We start from the raw sequence: 18,244 nt of genomic DNA, 5'->3' as shown, positions 1-18,244 counted from the left end.
TTGGGTCTTGGGAGTTATGGCTGTAGGAGTTCCGGTCCACATACAGAGAACATCCATTGTTTACTAGTGGGAGGGGGGGGGCATACTGCACCTGGGAGAGTGATTTCTGATCGCTGCATAGATCAGCCCAGGCCAGGGGCTTCCTCCGCTGGCATGCCTACTCGTGGGAAGGCCTTGCAAGGTGCCTCAAACTCAAAACTCTCCTTAAAACCTGCTTTCTGTTTATGAGATCTTTTATTCGCTCCCGTTTGCTTCAAATCGTATGACGAGTTTTGTTTTGGATTGGAGGGACTACAGCCCACCCATCCCACGCCCCCAATGCAACTCGATGTCTTCAGGAGGGCAGGCATTTATTGCCGAGTGTATTGGGCACAGAAAGGAAATGGATTTGGGAAACATATACAATCTTGTTCATACACAGACACACAAAAGTGCAACATGCAGTCACCTACAAACACTTAAACACTCTCTCACAAGCACTCTCTCACACACACACACACACACACACACACACACACACACACACACACACACACACACACACACACACACACACACACACACACACACACACACAGACACACTCACAAATTACTCCAACGCACAAACACAGTACTCTAACACCCACACACCCACAAGTGTACAAAAGTGCAGGCATCATCACACACGCCCTCTTGCGCTCGTAATACGCACACAAATAAAGAAAGTGCCTGGACACACGGAAGCAAACAATCTCCTTCTCACTGTAGCGAGATGCAAGGGAACCACAGCGACAGAGGCGGTGTCTTCAACAGACCTACGGTGCATCCATCTCTTATCCCCTCATTCTCTCTCTTGATGCAGAGTCAGGTTGAACTGTCATCTTCACCATCCATCTGAATAGCAATCCATGCACTTCGCTTTCTTTTTTCCGTTCTATTCTGTCTTTAGCTTTTGACTCCTCTTACCCTGATTTGGCCTACCCATTTGCCACTCTCCCTTTCTTTATTCTTTTCCTTCCAATGAAAGACATTTTAACACACTGTGGTTTACTCAAAGTAGAGAATCCTTGTGCTTATCAGCCCCGTTCCTTTTGGAGGAAGTCAGATCACAGCAAACACCATGGCAGAACTCGACGGCGTTTGATTAGAATGTGTGATAAGTGCTGGGGGCTTATTGTTACTGCTCTATTGTGTCAGGTTTCAGAAAGTAACCATAATGAAAGAATGCATTATTGTTGATTGATTGAACCATTCAAGTTGAGCTCTGAGACAGGTGACTCCAGGCTTGATAATTAATGCTGAATTCTATACGTGTTATGCTCTGCAAAAAAATAAGAAAGTGCCAATAAAATTAATAAATTTAAAATGTGTGAGAATATATTGAAACGTGTATTAGTATTTAAATCTGACCAATTGAAATGAAGAAATGTTGACAAGCAAACTCACTCGAGAGTGGCCCACTTTATTTGAAACAAGAAAAGGAAGAAAAGATCTTTAATAATTTCAGTTTCTGAGTCTCCTGCCTAAAGTCACGCAAGAGCGGAGATCAACAACATTATCTTGATAATGAAAAGCAGCCCATGGCTGAGTTAGAGGGATTTTCTGTGATTAGCTTATGCTACGTGTGGCAATATTTAGCTTTCTTCCAATAGCAACTATAAAACTTCCACTATTCCATAGTGGAAACATCCCATCAACTCAACTAAGTACAGTGTAGTTTGGACCGAAATCTTAAGGCTGGTATTAATTCAGATATAATTGCCTATATACTTTGTAGGTAAGAAGGCAACCAATTCTCAGATAGATTATATTAATTATATAAAAAAATCAGTTCAAGTTACAAATGTACTCATCAAAGGTTTATGTTGGTAACATCCCAAGTTTAACCTAGAAATTAAGATAGTTCTTTCTAATGTTAGGAGCCATATTCTTCCTTTTATTAATTATGTGTATTATGAATGTTTTTGGCGACCCCCACAGGTCTTGAGGGCTTGTGTGCACATAATGGAGCCTGGGCAGCATCAGGTGTGGCTGATTACACAGCAAAAAGGTTTTCTACTATGGCTTAGCCCACTTCCTGCTTTTTTTGGTTTAAGAATTAGAAGTCAGTATTATTTGGTTTATTGTTATACCAAATAAACCCACAAGACCTTTTTGCAAACTCAACAAACTTCCGGACATTATATTCTTTGACACCTCATGGACTCAAGCATTGTCAGATACTAGATGGCGGTCAGTCACCAGTGATGTTTATTGGAACCAGGAACATTTGAGAAATGTCACTACACTAATCATTTATTTCTTAAATAATCATTGTTCCTGGCTTCAACCATTTATAATGACTTTATTAGATTACCTTAGAAACAATGTTATGGTATAAAATTCCTGGTAACATCTTCCATAGCATAGGAACATTTTCCCTCTAGTGTCATGGTACATCTTCTTACATATTGGCTACGTTTTTGCAGATTATTTTACAATTTACTTAGAAAGTATGCTGAAACTGTATGATAAAAGGAAACATTGTTTTTTTTCATGATATGACAATGTTTTTACCAAAACCCATGTGATATAATATTCCATTGCCTATGCAATTCAAAATATTTTTTTCATTTATATATGTTCCACAAAATTAGTAAGTAAAACAATTTAATTAGTAAGTACAATGAAACTGTCCTGTAAAAGGAATCCCTGTTTGTTTCCATTGTATTATTAGGCCCTTACCATATACCTTGTTACAGGATAATCCTTTATCATGCAACAAACTTTACCATGTATGTTCCACAACAGTACACGGTGACGTCCCCTTTTCAATGCACTATTTAGCTTGCATTGACTTTTTAATTGGCTCTAGCCAGTGTCACTCAAAGCACAACGACTGGAACTCTATCTTTCACTGGCAGCGGCACTCTTCAACTTTATTCTATGTCGTCATACTCTCATTGTATTTGTGGTGGAAGGATGGATAGATGGTTGTTAGCTTTCCCAGACAGAGAAGACGGCTTAGCGAAATACTAAATAGAAACAATCCGGAGTTCACCAATCAGTTTTAGGGATGCCAGAAATACCAAAAGAAATCCTTATCAAATAGACAGTCTAAATCTCAACAAATCTTCAATAGTTTCCACCAGTGTACACACATCGAGGTCAGTTTATCAGTGTCATATACTGTTTTAGCGTGTAGAACCATCAGAATAACTCTCAACCTGCATAATTAATGTAATTTTGGCAAAAAATGTTGCATAGTGGGCCTTTAATGCAAACAATCGCAACAAAAAACGCCTGCAGAAATTGTCCGACACCCGCTGGTCTCAGCATGATTCATGTCTACAGTAGCCTATGTCTTCTGTCATTGATCAATATGAGGACATTTTAACCACGATGATTGAATTAAAATCAGAGGGGAACAGCAAGTGCAGCTCGAAATTGGCGACCTCCCACACAAGAGCAATGGAATCATTTGATTTTATTATATGCCTTGTGACGTGGTGTTTGAACGATACATTTCGGCTGCGCATGTATTTTTGTAATTTTTGTAATTTTTGTAATTGCTGCAATAAAATATGTTGTTGTTGACTTCTAACATGCCTCTATCTTTGCTGTTTAAATCTAACAGTAGTCTATGAGTAATACATCGGTGGTAACCACTGTTTTTGGTAGCGAATTTGTGCCAGCTAGGCATTCCGTGGTATTGGATGTGTTACACATCCGATACACGGAATGTCCGCTGGTGACGCCACTGAGCCTATAGTAGGCTAACGATGCTCTTAGCATCCAACGAGTAGCCTGCCCCTGGAGTCCTGGTTAGCTACGAGCGTTTTCACGACGTTCGTTACCAACGATGCTTTCGGGAAACGGTGTGAAAACTGTACGATGCTCGTACGACGCACTTCACGATCCACTTAGGCTAACGATGCTTTCGGGAAACTGGGCCCTGGAGATTGAAGTGACGTCTGAATGGGTATGCTTGTGTCTTTGTGTTTGTGAGTGTTTGTCTGAGCAAGAGACAGTGTAAAGCTGCCTGCACATTTGTGTCTGTTTCCTTATGTGTGTATGAACAAGAAAGAGTCTGTGTTTGTGTGTGCTTTACAAAGTGGAAAGTCTAGTAAACAAAGCCAATGATTAATATTTTATGCAACAATTGAAAAGTATGCCTCAGTACATGTACACAATAAGATACAAAGTTAATTGAGTCGGTTTATCTCAACCTCAAACTGTTTATGTGTATGTATGCAATTTGTGTGTGTGCACGTCTGAATGTGTCTGCATTTACAGTTTTCCGTGGGCACCGACTATGCCTGTGAATTCAACATTTACCGTAGCCACACAGATCGAGTATGGCAAGGCATTTCCCCCAGTATGGGGGTTCCATTGATGTAGGAAGTATTTTAGTGGTTCAGGAAACACAATGAATACTACCCCTGAATGTATGCCGGCAGCAGCGGCCACACACGCCATCGGTCAACACCTTTGTTCCGTTTATATGTGGCCAGTGTTATCGTGTCACTTTTAATACTTAAATTGAATCTTTTAAAATGGTTATACAAAGAAAAGAGATGGATACGGTAGTAATATATTACGTTGAAGTGAAACATTGGTGGATTCATGGAGATGGATGGGTGTCTTGTAGAATGTGTTCGCAATGATCATGAGAAAATATAAATCCTGGTTCATTGGGATTTATGTGGCAAGCTATTAGCCATTTTTTGGAAGGGGGTGTGGGAGTTGCCGAAGACATGGACGCCCAATCTGTAATCCACAATGTCACTGTCCGGGTTGTTGTTGTGGAACCACAGGAGGTGGAGGAAGTCTCTGTGGCTGCTCGCTTAGAGTGCGGCAGAGAGAGTTGAGGCGGCTTTTGGCGTACTCCCTGTTGTTGGGCAGTCGTTTTCGTGGGGACTGGAATGGAAGGGGTGCGACCCAATTTTTCGACTTGTCTTGTCGATACTCATCGTCCGTGATCTGCAGGAACCTCAGGTCATCCATCGAAGGAGCGCGCTTGTTTTCATTGGCTGTGTGAAGGAAGGATGATTGACCCAGGTTTTCTCCATTGAGCCTCTGTGTGCTGTTAGGGGTGTCGAACTCTCTTTCAACCTCCAGAATGGAGGTTTTGAATGATCTGCTTGGGGTGGCTTGTGCGCTCCTCCGGGGCACACATCGCCGACGACAACCCATCCAAGGTCCAGCTTTTGGGTGAATGGCACGTCATGTGGACCTTTTATTTGACCTCTTATTTTGTGTACTCCTAGAATGTCTCTACCGAGCTACAGGAGTATGTGTGCATGTGGAACCAGGGGTGGGATCTCGTCTGCGATGCGTCTCAGCCTGGTGTCCATGGTGTCGAGCAGCATTGGGGGTAGGGATCTCCGAATGGTTGATTGGGATTTGGTTGCATTCGAGGAGTGTGGGGAGAGGGAAACTGACCTTGTCGTCGGCTGTCTCCACAATGTAACCACGGGCCTTCCTGCCAGCTTTCTCTTTGAGTCCTGAACATGTCCTGACTGTGTATGGTGATGGACTAAACGCCACGTTGATGATGCTGAAGAACTCTGACGTCGCCAAGGAATGGTTGCTTTGCTCGTCCAAGATAGCATGAATCCTTCTGGACTCCTCCCTTCGTCCTTCAGGAAAGACGCTGACGAGGCAGATCTTGGAACATGCCCTGTGGCTCATTCCCTCTCCGCATATTTCCATGCACTTGGAGGTGACTTCCTGGTTGTCCGCTTTTTCTACTTCCTCCCCATTCTCTGAAGCGGGGGGAGATGACTTGGACTTCCAGGGAGCTAGTCCTGGATGGAGTGCTGAGGTGTGGTGGTTGCTGCCACATTCCTTGCGGTCCACCTCTGTGATGAAGTCCCTAGCTAGGTGGGTTTGCTGAGGAGCAGCACTGGAACATATGTGATTGTCTTTTAGAAACTGCTTGTGCTCTTCGAGCGTCTTCTCCCTGAAGCCTCTTTATTTCCTCAGTGGCTGGGCGTTGTCATAGATGGGGCAGTGCTTCCCAGGTTTGATGTTTCCAGGTCTCTCTGTGGGGGACACTTGTGTCTTGTGCACATATGGCTGGAAGGTGAAGGCCTTTCATCCTGGGTATTGAATGGAAGTTTGTTGACGATAGGAGCCGTCCCTCTGGAGGTGTCTGGTAAGACAGGCCAGGTAAGTAGCCGTCCATCTCCGCAGCTTCTAGTTCTAGGAGCAGGTCAACCAGGTCGCGGAGCTTGTAAGGGTCTTTGTAAGTCACCTTCGGAAAGTCCTCCAGTTTATCAAACAGAGCCCTTTCGATTGCCTCTGGTGAGCCATAGTACTCTTCCAGCCTCTGCTAAACCATCATCAATCCGACCTGGGGCTGCCTGATGTTGACTGCTTTGAGCCTTCTTGCCTGTTCTGAGGACTCCTTGCCATGCCATTTGATGAAGAGATCAAGCACTTCTCCTGCTGACAGGCCCAGGCCTGTAATGGCTCCGTAAAAGATGGACTTCCATGCCCAAAAATTCTCTGGCTTGCGTCGAAATTTATTAGCCCTGAGGTCACGAACTGACCCCTCCACCTGGCGGTGGAGGTGTCAGGGTTGCTTTGGTTGACCGTTCCGCCCTGGTTGGCATGAGGATCGTTGAGGGGTCGCTGTCGGACTCTCAGGTCCATCCCTCTATCGTTCTGCCTCTACAGAGTGCCTCTGTTGTCATAGGCAGGGGTGTCTAGAGTATGGGCGCAACGTGCTGCTTTATGTCACTAGTAACTAGTGGTAACTCCTGATAGGATGAGGCATGTGGATTGTGTGAGTCAGAATTCAGGCTGGATTGGTCCTGCACATAGTGTTCTGTACGTTGGAGTCGTGTCTGGGGTGAGAGAGTTAGAAGCTCTACTGCGGTGTGACTGATGGTCTGAGTCTATCAAACCTGACTTCAGTATTTCTATACAACATCCATTTCCTTTTCTGTTTGTAGAGCCTCTAGGGTGGCATCAAGGCGGATTCTCTCTAGTTCGAGGCGGGTCTCCTCTACTTTGAGTTCTATTTCCCTCTGAACACAGTCAAACCTGGAGCTTCCTGCTTCTGCCTTGGCTCAGGCTTTGATGATGTCTGGGTTGATGAAGAACTGCTTGACGCTTTTGAGGAACGAGACTGTATTGACTTGTGGTCCTCTTCTTTGAAATGTTCTTCGGGCACTGTGGTATATGCCTAACCCCCTTCTGCCATGGTGAGGGGAGATGTGTGTGTTCACTGAGGTGAAGACGTCAGACGCCTGTCTGACAGTCCTTCAGTCTTTTTCCCAGCCGTTCCTTTCTTACAGCTTGATGTTATGGTGTTTTTTCACTGTACTGGTCTGGGTGGATCTGAGCAGCAATCCCACTATGCAGTTCAGCTAAACTAATTGATAATGAATAACTCCAAGAAGCAGGGTGCCGATTAGGAATGTTAACTCAAATTCAAAGAGTGAAACTGAAACACAAACGTAAACATATATCAGTTACAACACTGGATGAACAAGAAATGCAAATACACAATATAACATATTGCATCAAGTAAGAGCACAAAAGTTGTCTCTCTCCAGAGGCAATGTACAGATACTGAAAACATAGCTAGCTAGCTAACGTAGCTAGAAAACGTAGCTAGTGAACGCAAAGCTAGCGAAAGTAACATAGCTAGCTCTGTATAAAATGGTATAAAACGATTAAATTAGTAAATTAATGAAGTGTACTATTAAAGTGATAATCCTCATCTAGGTTTGTGTAAATTACACTTTAAACGGAACTCATAGTCGTTTGAAAGTGAATGGTGTTTAAATTGTGTACATTAATGTTCCTCATCAGAGCGTCCCACTCCTATCAAAGGAACCTTGAATCAATATGTTCGAGGGTTGTTCAGGATATTGTGCTCATGTAACATGTCAATTGATACAGGATATATGCTACCAAATAGACATGAGATACAATCACTGAACGAAGGTTATGAAAATAAAAGGCACATTTTTAACTAGAACTGATACTCAAACACATTTTTATGCCAAAATAAGTTAATATAATAATAGTTAATATTGCATTTTCCATTGGATCAAATGAATGTCAGCCATGTTTGGTTTTCAGCGATAGCACTGTCCATATCTACCACACCAACCATAGAAAACGTTACATTCCAAAGATTTTCTGGCAAGACCTGAAATATTTGTCCTAATAACTCGCAAACTGAAAGTCATGTACGTTGTACAATCACTGAAAGAATATTATGCAAACACTAACACACGTTTCTCGATAGAAATGTTATCAAAACCCATTTTAATGCCTAATATAAATCCAATAATTTCATTTTCCACTGAGAATATGTCAGTCATGCTGTTTGTTTTTTCAGACAGAAACTTGACGTCACGTGACGTGGATGCAACGAGTACACTGCCTCTACGCGAATCCCTGTTGCTCTGTCTTTCTCTCTCTATGTGTCTCTCTCTCTATGTCTCTCTCTCTATGTCTCTCTCTCTCTCAGCACCTCTGAGACTGCAGCCAGATGGCCGCTCTATTGACTGACAGAGTTGGAGGGAGACAACATTAACTGTTGTGCAGAGGTGGCCGTGGGAGAGTTTGGCTGGGCACCAGAGCTTTGGTTGTTGCTCTAGAATGGGCCTGAGCAGCAGCAGACGCCAGTATATTGGGATTCTCTCTCATGGTTATTGTCCCTGGTGTTCTGATGCGCTGTTCTTGCTTGAAGCCGATTGCTGGCTAAATAACACCAGAGATAGAATGGATGACATGTGAGTAGTTTCTCATCAAAGGACCTTAAAGATTTTTCTATACATTTAAATTCTTTAATTGATGCTAATGTAAATCTTTAGATAGTCAGATTTGCCATTCCAAAGGTATCGTTGAACAGAGCTATCTAGTGGATTAATCTTTATTGCACTACTTCGATATTCAATCAGGGGATTAATCCCATTCATGAGTCACATTCTTAACACGGCAGTGGAGAATTAGCTATTAAATGGTGCTTTCAACGTCTTTTCTCCATTACAGCACCTGATCAGTTATATCCCTCCGTTGTTATAATTGTCTGGGCCAGAGTCTAATCAGCGCTAACAGAATCCCTCACAGTCTTTTATAATGTTACAGCCTCTATCATATATGCTCAAAGACATCCATTCATCATCACATTCTACCACCATAACGCCCTGTCAGCATGAGGATGAGAGAATTGACACAGGCCTAATGTCCAATAAAAACACAGCAGAGCATAATATCTGGCAGGATTGGTGGGCTGAGCGTGGCGCGTTCTGCCGTGGAGATCATGGGGGAATCGGGCGCGGAGCTGTGATTTAGGAGGCGGCCAATTCCCTATTGATAGTCTAAAGGATTTCCTCTCTGTGTCATCATAAAACCCATGTACCACGCTAGGCCACAGTGCACCCTTTTTCTTTTTTTGCATCTTATCTTTGCCCGACTCATTTTCTGCATGAGGAAGTCTGGAAAATTGACTTGAATTGCTCCATGCAAATAGGTTGTATTTTGCATTTACACGGGTAGACACAGTGAAGCGGAGTGTGGCAGCAGGTATGCGTGTGATTCTCAACCAGGGTTTTTCCAACCCATAACATTTAGAAATACACGATGAGCCTGCGATGAGGCATGGTATAGCCCAGATCAGCATTCACTGCCTTCCTTATGAGGGGCGATGGAGAGGACAGGCCTTCAGCAATTAGATCTACATTAATGTACCTCCTGGCTCTATGCAGTGGCTAAACTCCTTTGGAAGAGGAGAACCAAACACACACACACACACGCACACGCACACACACACATTTATATTCTTTACATTCTGAACATTTTCAATTGTAGAGATCCCATTATATCTGATATAGGAACGTCTACCATCTAAAGCCTATTCTGTTCATTTTAAATTCCAATTGATTGAGATTTGAAATTGATTGCATGTCGAACTGTCACCAATCCATCTTAAGCACAAGTTCTTTATCACATGAAGAACTTGAAACCAGCTCCAGGCTGCAATATATATATATATATATATATATACATATATATATGTATATATATACATATATATATATATATATTTAACTTTTGATATTTAACGCTTTTGAAAGGTTAGTTACAATGCAACAGGGAAACAGGTTGAGACAGCTTCAGTGCAACACCATTTGCATTTCTTACATCTGTTTCTATGACAGTTACATGCAGTCTCTTACTCGTCCCCCCTCGTTATCTCCTCGAGTGCTAATGTTGCTGTGCCACTCTGAGTCTTTTGTCAGGCTCCGAGTCTTTATGTAGGTCCAGATTGTCTGCAAAGCTCCTAATGAATTATTAATTAGTGGCATTGCAAAGTGCGGGCGTAATTTACTTCTTTGCGTTGCACACCGTATATTATTCAGCTGTCGGGGAGGCTGAACAGCCAACTTTTAGACTGTGCAATACTCCTCACAAGAAGAAAGATGAAACCCTGTAGCACAGAGCCTAAGTATTTTCTTTTGGGGCATTTTTATGATTTATTATAGAGTGAGATAGTGTGGAAGTTATTGGAGATAGAGGGGAGGACATGCAGTGAATGACCACGGGCAGGACTCAAACCTGGTTTTCTGCGTTCAGGACTAGGCCTATATGGTACGCGCTCTACCTGGTCAGCCACCGGCCGCGGCGCCCAGAGCCTGAGGATTTGAACGAAGATATACCAACAATGAAATCTACGAATCGACCCGACAATTTCCCTGAAAGCTAGGGTATGACGTTGATTTTTGAAGCATTTTTTTGTGATCTTTGCATCCGTAAAGGAAAACATCAAGTCAGTTCTAGGCCAGATGTTTGCGGTTCTAAGTCTGTCCATATACATAATAATAATAATAATAATAATAATACATTTAATTCAGAGGCGCCTTTCAAGACACCCAAGGTCACCTTACAGAGCATATAGTCATCATTCAAAACTATGTAAAACAGACTAGGAATAAAAGGAAAACAGAGGTTAAACATGAAGAATAATAATAATTAATAACACTCAAAGACGCCTAAAGTGAAGGGGGGACCTCACTAACCAAAAAGGTAGCCGTGATAGCCGTGTATGGCGGATTGGATGGTAACCTTTTCTTCCAGGAGGCCATGTGCATTATCAGAAACTGCCCTTGTGGGCAGGCTCAGTGTGGAGCTCATGGATCTCATGAGCACAACCCAGCCATTTGAGCCTGTGACCTAGGATACACAAAGCAATGAGGAACAGCCCTGCCCTCTGGCCCTGTGACCCGGGGCTGTGACCTTGGTCTGTGACCTGGGATACACAAAGCAGCTGCTATGAGTGCTGCTCCTGATGCTAAAACCTCTTTGAATATGAGTGCGCTCTGCTAGAACTACACTAAAGTCACTAAATACATACTGTACATCCCACTATAATTATGTCGACCCAATGAGGACCAGACTGACTTGTTAGACTGCATGTGACTCGCAATTTATTAAATATTTAGTTTGTTTATATTCAGGCCCTATGTATGCATGCTGATATAACTCATATCTTAATGTACTATGATAAATGTGGGCAGAACCTAGGAGTGAATAACTGATGTAATTTATTCCACTAAAAAACAATAGGCCAACTTGATCCAAATTCAGTATCAGCTATGTGTATAGATAAATTAATATTTAAAGACTTTGAGATCGACTTGTAGCTGGAAACATCTGTATGCAGGCAGTGGACACAGAGCAGGGGATATAGCTGGATGAAATCTTTTGAAATTGACGCTACATGACCAAGGTTAAACTTTTCAAACGTGTGAGGTGCCCAAAGCCAAGCAGAGGGAAACCCACCTGACAAACTTCTCTGCTTGTTTTATCTACCGCCCGTAATAGTGGCATAGTGGCAGCCAGCAGCCGGGCCCACAACTCATCCGGGCAATTAAATGGTGAGCAAACCACCGGCATTCATTGGAAAGAAAGACAGAAAAAAATATGAAGGCTGTGGCTGCCCTTGAAACCGACTCACCTGAGAGTAAGGGAAAATAACAGTATACATAAATATGGAGAATGCAGGCATGAATATTTAATTTGCTGGCAGTGCAGCAGCAGCACACAAGATAAAAATAATGCATCCTTCTAAGTCAGGACCTGTTTATGAAGTTGAGCTAAAAGCTATTCTGTGTTATCAGATTTATCCACCAAGCCCTGCGTTTCCTTTGAACCTCGCCATGCTTTATTTAAATGTCAGCATCAGGCGTTGTGCTAGATGTGCTGCAGGATGATTCCCACTTCTCCTGCTTGATTTTTATTGAATGCTTCCTGTCAGTTTCAGACAAGGAAGAGTGGGGACCAGAGAACTGAATCTGACTCTGAATCGTTTACGTTTGTGTTTCAGTTTCACTCTTTGAATTTGAGTTAACATTCCTAATCGGCATTGAATCACCAACACAAGAAGGTCAAAGTGTCTTTGTTTGATTTGTGCTGTTTCTTTCGACATCACTTGGGAAAAGAAGGCGCTTCCCCCAAAACAGATTAGGGTCAGACTTGTTTAAACACTTTTAAATAAGCCCTTTGTTAAATCCAGAAGAGATGGGATATTTCACCAGGCAGTAAATGTGATCTGTAAGGTTATCATGTTTGGACTTCCACCTGGATTACTGCTTTATGAGGTCTCAGAGTCGCAGTGGAGGTTCCTCACACACACAGGTATAAAGGTATATGTGTTATGGCGTCTGGAGGGAGAAGGATCACCCTTTGTGTTTTTTTTGTCTGTTTGTTTTCATGTTATGGGCGGAGCTAGCGGACTCCAACTTCTCCAGATTCCTCCTTTCTCCACCTCAACCAGACACTTCTGAGGATCATCTTGATCAACACTTCCTGTTTATAAACTCCGGCTTCTAAGGCATTCATCGTCAGATCATCAAACAGTTGAGGACCAGGCTGACGCTGCTACCTCCGTTAGCAGCGTTCCGGGTCTCTATGCATCTTCATCCTAATATTCAAGTCTATCGGGTTCTAACCCTCTGCTCCTGTCCAGACCGTCTCACTACCGTGGCGCTGTCCCTCCACGCCGCCTTCCTGGTTCCTACACCGACCCGGCTGGCTGGCGACCAGCCGCTGCTCATTCCCATCAAATAAACACTTGAACTGTTGTCGTGCGTTTGGGCTGCCCAACCTGGGGCCGTAACAGTACATGAAGGGCCTTTAACAGGTGGCAATCTGGGGCCATAACAGTACATGAAAGGCCTCTAACAGGTGGCAACCTGGGGCCGTAACGGTACATGAAGGGCCTCTAATAGGTGGCAAGTACTTAAACGCAAGGGCCCTAATTCTTTTGTCATTCTGAGGTTTGTGCCATAACGGGGTTAGTTGGTGGCTTTAATCTATTTCCTCTATGCCAAGGCATGCAATCGGGGATGCTTTGAGCGAACCACGCTTGGCATGAATACACAAGTGGAATAACACGAGTGTCTGTGAGAGAGAATAGTATTATATTAGTGATGTGTTTGAATGAAGTATGAATTACAAGAAGCTTGAGTTCCAATAGCTGAGCCTCCTGATGATACGGCTGCAATTTCTACATGGCTAATCAAAATTAGCGTTGATTCTAAAAACGACCTCAACCTAAATTAGCATTTTTTGTTTGTCCTATTTCATTGACATAAAAGCATCTCGTTACATTTACATTGTGCTAATGTAGCAGGTATATATCTTCATTGGTAGTAAACAGTCCACCATCAAACCATTTAGGACGATCTCATGCTAGGCAATTTTCTTAATCTACACAAACACTTATTTTATATCCACACAATGAGATTGTGTAATTCAACACACATGTACAGTTTGTGTAAGTTCGTCCCCTGCCTCCCAGAATGCTTCCATCCCTCCCCCCCAAACTCCAACCTGCTGTTTAATAGAAGTCATATAATTTCATTTTTGATGGACAACTGAGGTACGTTGAGAGACAACTGAGGTAGACACTCTGTGATTTCTTATGTAACAGAAATCACAGAGTAGTTCATAAAAGTTTGAATTGCATTCATTGAAATTTAAAATGTACGGTGAGTTGGCAAAAAAAAGGGCTCACCCTGCTTTCATTTCCCGCTTTGATGAAATTTCAATATACTATGGCTGAGCAAGTGCTGCAATTATTGTGGACATAGATTGGTTGGGGTCGTGGAATTCTAAAATAACCAGGTTTTGGATGGGAAACAAATCATTTACCTCTACTGGGTTCAGTGAAACATATTTAAAAATAATGGAAATTAGTTCCATAAAAAGTTGTAATGCGGTTACGAGTAACTCTGTATTGGAACGGACAAGGTTCACATATCTTCTATGTCCATTTCCAATAGTTGCGATAATTTCTTAGCCCAGGCACCACACACACATGCACGTACACACGAACGCACGCACACACATAGTCTCCAACCAGTTCATGTTTATATCTATACCCCACTGCATACTGTTATTGTCCCTTCCCATTGACAAACAAGAATGAACAGTTCATGACATTTTTTCTTTGGTTTATGGACTTTAATCTTGCATTTCATAGAAAAAAACACAAATCAATACTCAATACAGAGTGAATGTTAATGCCTGAAAATAAATTATCAAAAAGAAAGACACACTATCTGTGCATCACAAATGTTTGAGATACATGCAAAGCTGTGTAGGGCTTCTGTTTCTGTTTGGGCCTATACAGAAAGTACAACGCAAACTAGTATTATTTGTTAAATTAATGTTGCAACATTGAATGATTGGCATCCAAACAAGAATTGATTTGGTGAGTTGGCCATTTTTGGTGGTATTGATGTTCAAGAGAGTTACAATGATGAATTACTCATTAGGACTTTAATTATATTTTGGCTCCCCTTCTTGTCTTCTTTGAGCAGAAAGCTGTGAAGCCTTATGCTGTTCCTGGGTGTATGTCTTCTATATGCAAGCATTTTGTGGAAAAGAACAGTATAACCTTGAAAATGATATCACATTGTCAATAGGACAATGTGCACCTTTTACAATTGTAAAGCTTTTCTACTTACTTAATAGAATATCCTTGAAAAAGGGAAGGATAGTTATGTCTGTATAATTTTACCGCCTATTTTATAGAGGCAATCTGAGAGAGGAAAGGAGGGGAGTTAATTTTTAGCTTAATGCCTCCAAATTGCTTTGCAACATAAATCCACCAGATGATGGCCGGGAGTAAAACTAGGACTAGAATTCAAAACAAAATAATGACAGCGGCTGCATCCCAACACGTTATTATCTTATGATGGGCACACTAATAGTGGTGCTGACAATGAGGATTTCATACAGAAACTCTGTCATTAGGCTATAGCTGAGACCCCCCACCCCCCACCCCCTCTGACACACACACACACACGCACGCACACACACACACACACACACACACACACACACACACACACACACACACACACACACACACACACACACACACACACACAAAGGCAATGAAGGGGCGTGAGGGGGAAGACCACTCGGATCTGGAAAGTGGGACGGGGGGTGAAGGCAGGATTCGATATTGATTCTATGGCTTAATCAATGTTGAACAGGGGCGAGCCGCTAGTGGTGAATGCAGTCTCAGGCCGCAAAACCACCATCAAGCTCATTCAAGGATATTTCATGCAGACCCTACACAACCCCCTCACACATATATTTATATTGGAAAATAATATGACATTTTCCTTTCGAGCCCCTAACTGAAAATCTTTATGGAACGTAATGCTGGAATGTGCTGCAATCAGGATGAAAAGAAAATCAGAGAGCTTTTTTTATTCAAAGTTTACAGCTTGGAGGAAGGAGATATTCATAGATGTTTGAGAAGTCTTAAACTTGTATACCCCTCCGAATAGAATCATCCTATTGTTTGGCCATTGAAGAAACCTTCTGATCCAAAATGAACACTTATGATCAATTGTTTGTCCAATTTGCTCTGTCTTGCCAGGCAGAGATTTGTGTTTGTATAAATAATGAATAATGACGCTCACAAGGTTGAGTGAATATGTTAAACCATTTACCGTTTTGCGTAATTTAACCTAATATCCATAACGTCTGCACTGTCACGGGAGAGGAGTATAACAACATAAACACTTGTATGTTGCTACCTACTGTCAACATACCTTATTAATTATTTATTATATTATTAATTAGTGTGGAGAATCCATTAAGTAATTGGGGATATAAACATGCATTATAGATTTAGTTCTAATCCATTAATAATAATAATAATAATACATTTAATTTAGAGGCGCCTTTCAAGACACCCAAGGTCACCTTACAGAGCATATAGTCATCATTCAAAACTATGTAAAACAGACTAGGAATAAAAGGAAAACAGAGGTTAAACATGAAGAATAATAATAATTAATAACACTCAAAGACGCCTAAAGTGAAGGGGGGACCTCACTAACCACCACCAATATGTAGCACCCACTTGGGTGATGCACGGCAGCCAATCGGTTGTTAAGCCAATTTCAAATTAAGGTCGTCATTGTCTCTTGACAATAATGATAGAAATAGATTTAGATTGTAAACAAAACAGGGTTGGTCCAACATGGAATAACAGTATTTAAATTATTCATTATCAAGTTGTTTGAACTCAACTTTTACACAGCAGTAACCATAGCAACCATGAAAGAAAACAAACGGTATCCAGTGGAACTAATCAGGCAGGTGGTGACGGTGGTGATGGTGGCGGTGGTGGTGGAGATGGTGTTGCAGGTGGTGTTGACGATGGTGGTGCTTCTGGTGGTGGTGGAGGTGGTAGTGCTGGTGCTGGTGCTGTGGTGGTGGAGGTGGTGGTTGTGGTGGTGAAGGTGGTGGAGGCGCTGGTGGTGGTGGTGGTGGTGGTGGTGGTGGTGAAGGTGGTGGTGGTGGTGGTGGTGGTGGTGAAGGTGGTGGTGGTGGTGGTGGTGAAGGTGGTGGTGGTGGTGGTGGTGAAGGTGGTGGAGGCGCTGGTGGTGGTGGTGGTGGAGGTGGTGGAGGCGCTGGTGGTGGTGGTGGTGGTGGTGGTGGTGGTGGTGGAGGAGGTGGTGGAGATGGTGGTGGTGTTAGTGGGGGTGTTGGTGGTGATGGTGAGGATGAATTCAGAACAGCAAATCAAGTAAAAAAATGCACATGATTATTACACATGCTGCTAGACAACCACATGCAGCAATACATTCACACACATGCTGCTAGACAACCACATGCAGCAATACATTCACACATATTTTCTTAATTTAAGAGGAAATACATACTTTCAACCTACATACCAACAATAAAATAGCCAATGTCAACAACTCAAAAGAAGAAGCCAAAGGGTGAAATAACTTTCAAAACTTCAGTGAATCTCGTGTAACAATTTCTGGCTGCTGAGTTCAGACAGGAGTTGGTTGCGGGGGGAAACCTGGGACTTATCAAGGTCTTTCATGGCCTGTCACACGTACAAGCCTCTTTAAAGGGACCTGTGTGACTGAGATACACACACACTCAGCCAGCCCACTACCAGAGGCCAGCTCCGGTCAGCTTAGAAGACATGTTGGCAGCAGGTAGAGATTGATGATAGCATCCAATGCAATTTACTCTATGTCCATGTACGCTAGTTTGCGTTCCTTTAATGGAAAAAGGAAAATCATCCCGGAATCTGTCAGTTGGAATGGAAGTGCGATCAGGAATGGCGTCCACGGCGCACTGGGCGTTTGTTATCTGTGAATGCAGATGGTGGGAATATGTCATGAGGTTTTCTATGTGTGATGGGCATGTTCTGGCATCCTAGCTTTGAAAGGTTCAGAGCAGAGAAAATATAACGATGGATCCACTGATTAAATATATTACATTGACACAATAAAAATCTGTTATCCATTGGCATAATAAATCAATCAATTTGAATGTGGTAGCAATGGAGTTTCTTTTGTCCCACCCGTGCATTTATGTATGTCTCTGTGCATCTTTTTTTGTTATTTTTCCTTGTTTATCTTGCAGAAATAAATTAAAAAAAAACGAAAAAACCAAGCTTAAAAACAAAGGGGAACTAATTGGTGTTTAAGAGGCAATGGACTAGAACCATCAAAAATGAAAATAATGACCTATGCTAAGTAAACCTATATGACAACTTATCAGGCAGTCTCCTGATAGAAGCGTCCGATGGATCGGGTGACATGTACCGCCACAACTATCCTCTAAATTGGTCGCCATAATTATGTCTAGTTGATGCATTAGTAATTAGTCTGTTAAATTCCCACTTCCCTTTCCGCGCACTCTGCATGCAATCAAATACGATATATATACGATGTAAAAAAAAAGAAGCAATGATATTATTGGTT

This window comes from Gadus macrocephalus, chromosome 1, assembly GCF_031168955.1.
Source record: "Gadus macrocephalus chromosome 1, ASM3116895v1".
Classification (NCBI taxonomy): Eukaryota; Metazoa; Chordata; class Actinopteri; order Gadiformes; family Gadidae; genus Gadus; species Gadus macrocephalus.
This window is presented reverse-complemented; position numbering follows the sequence as displayed.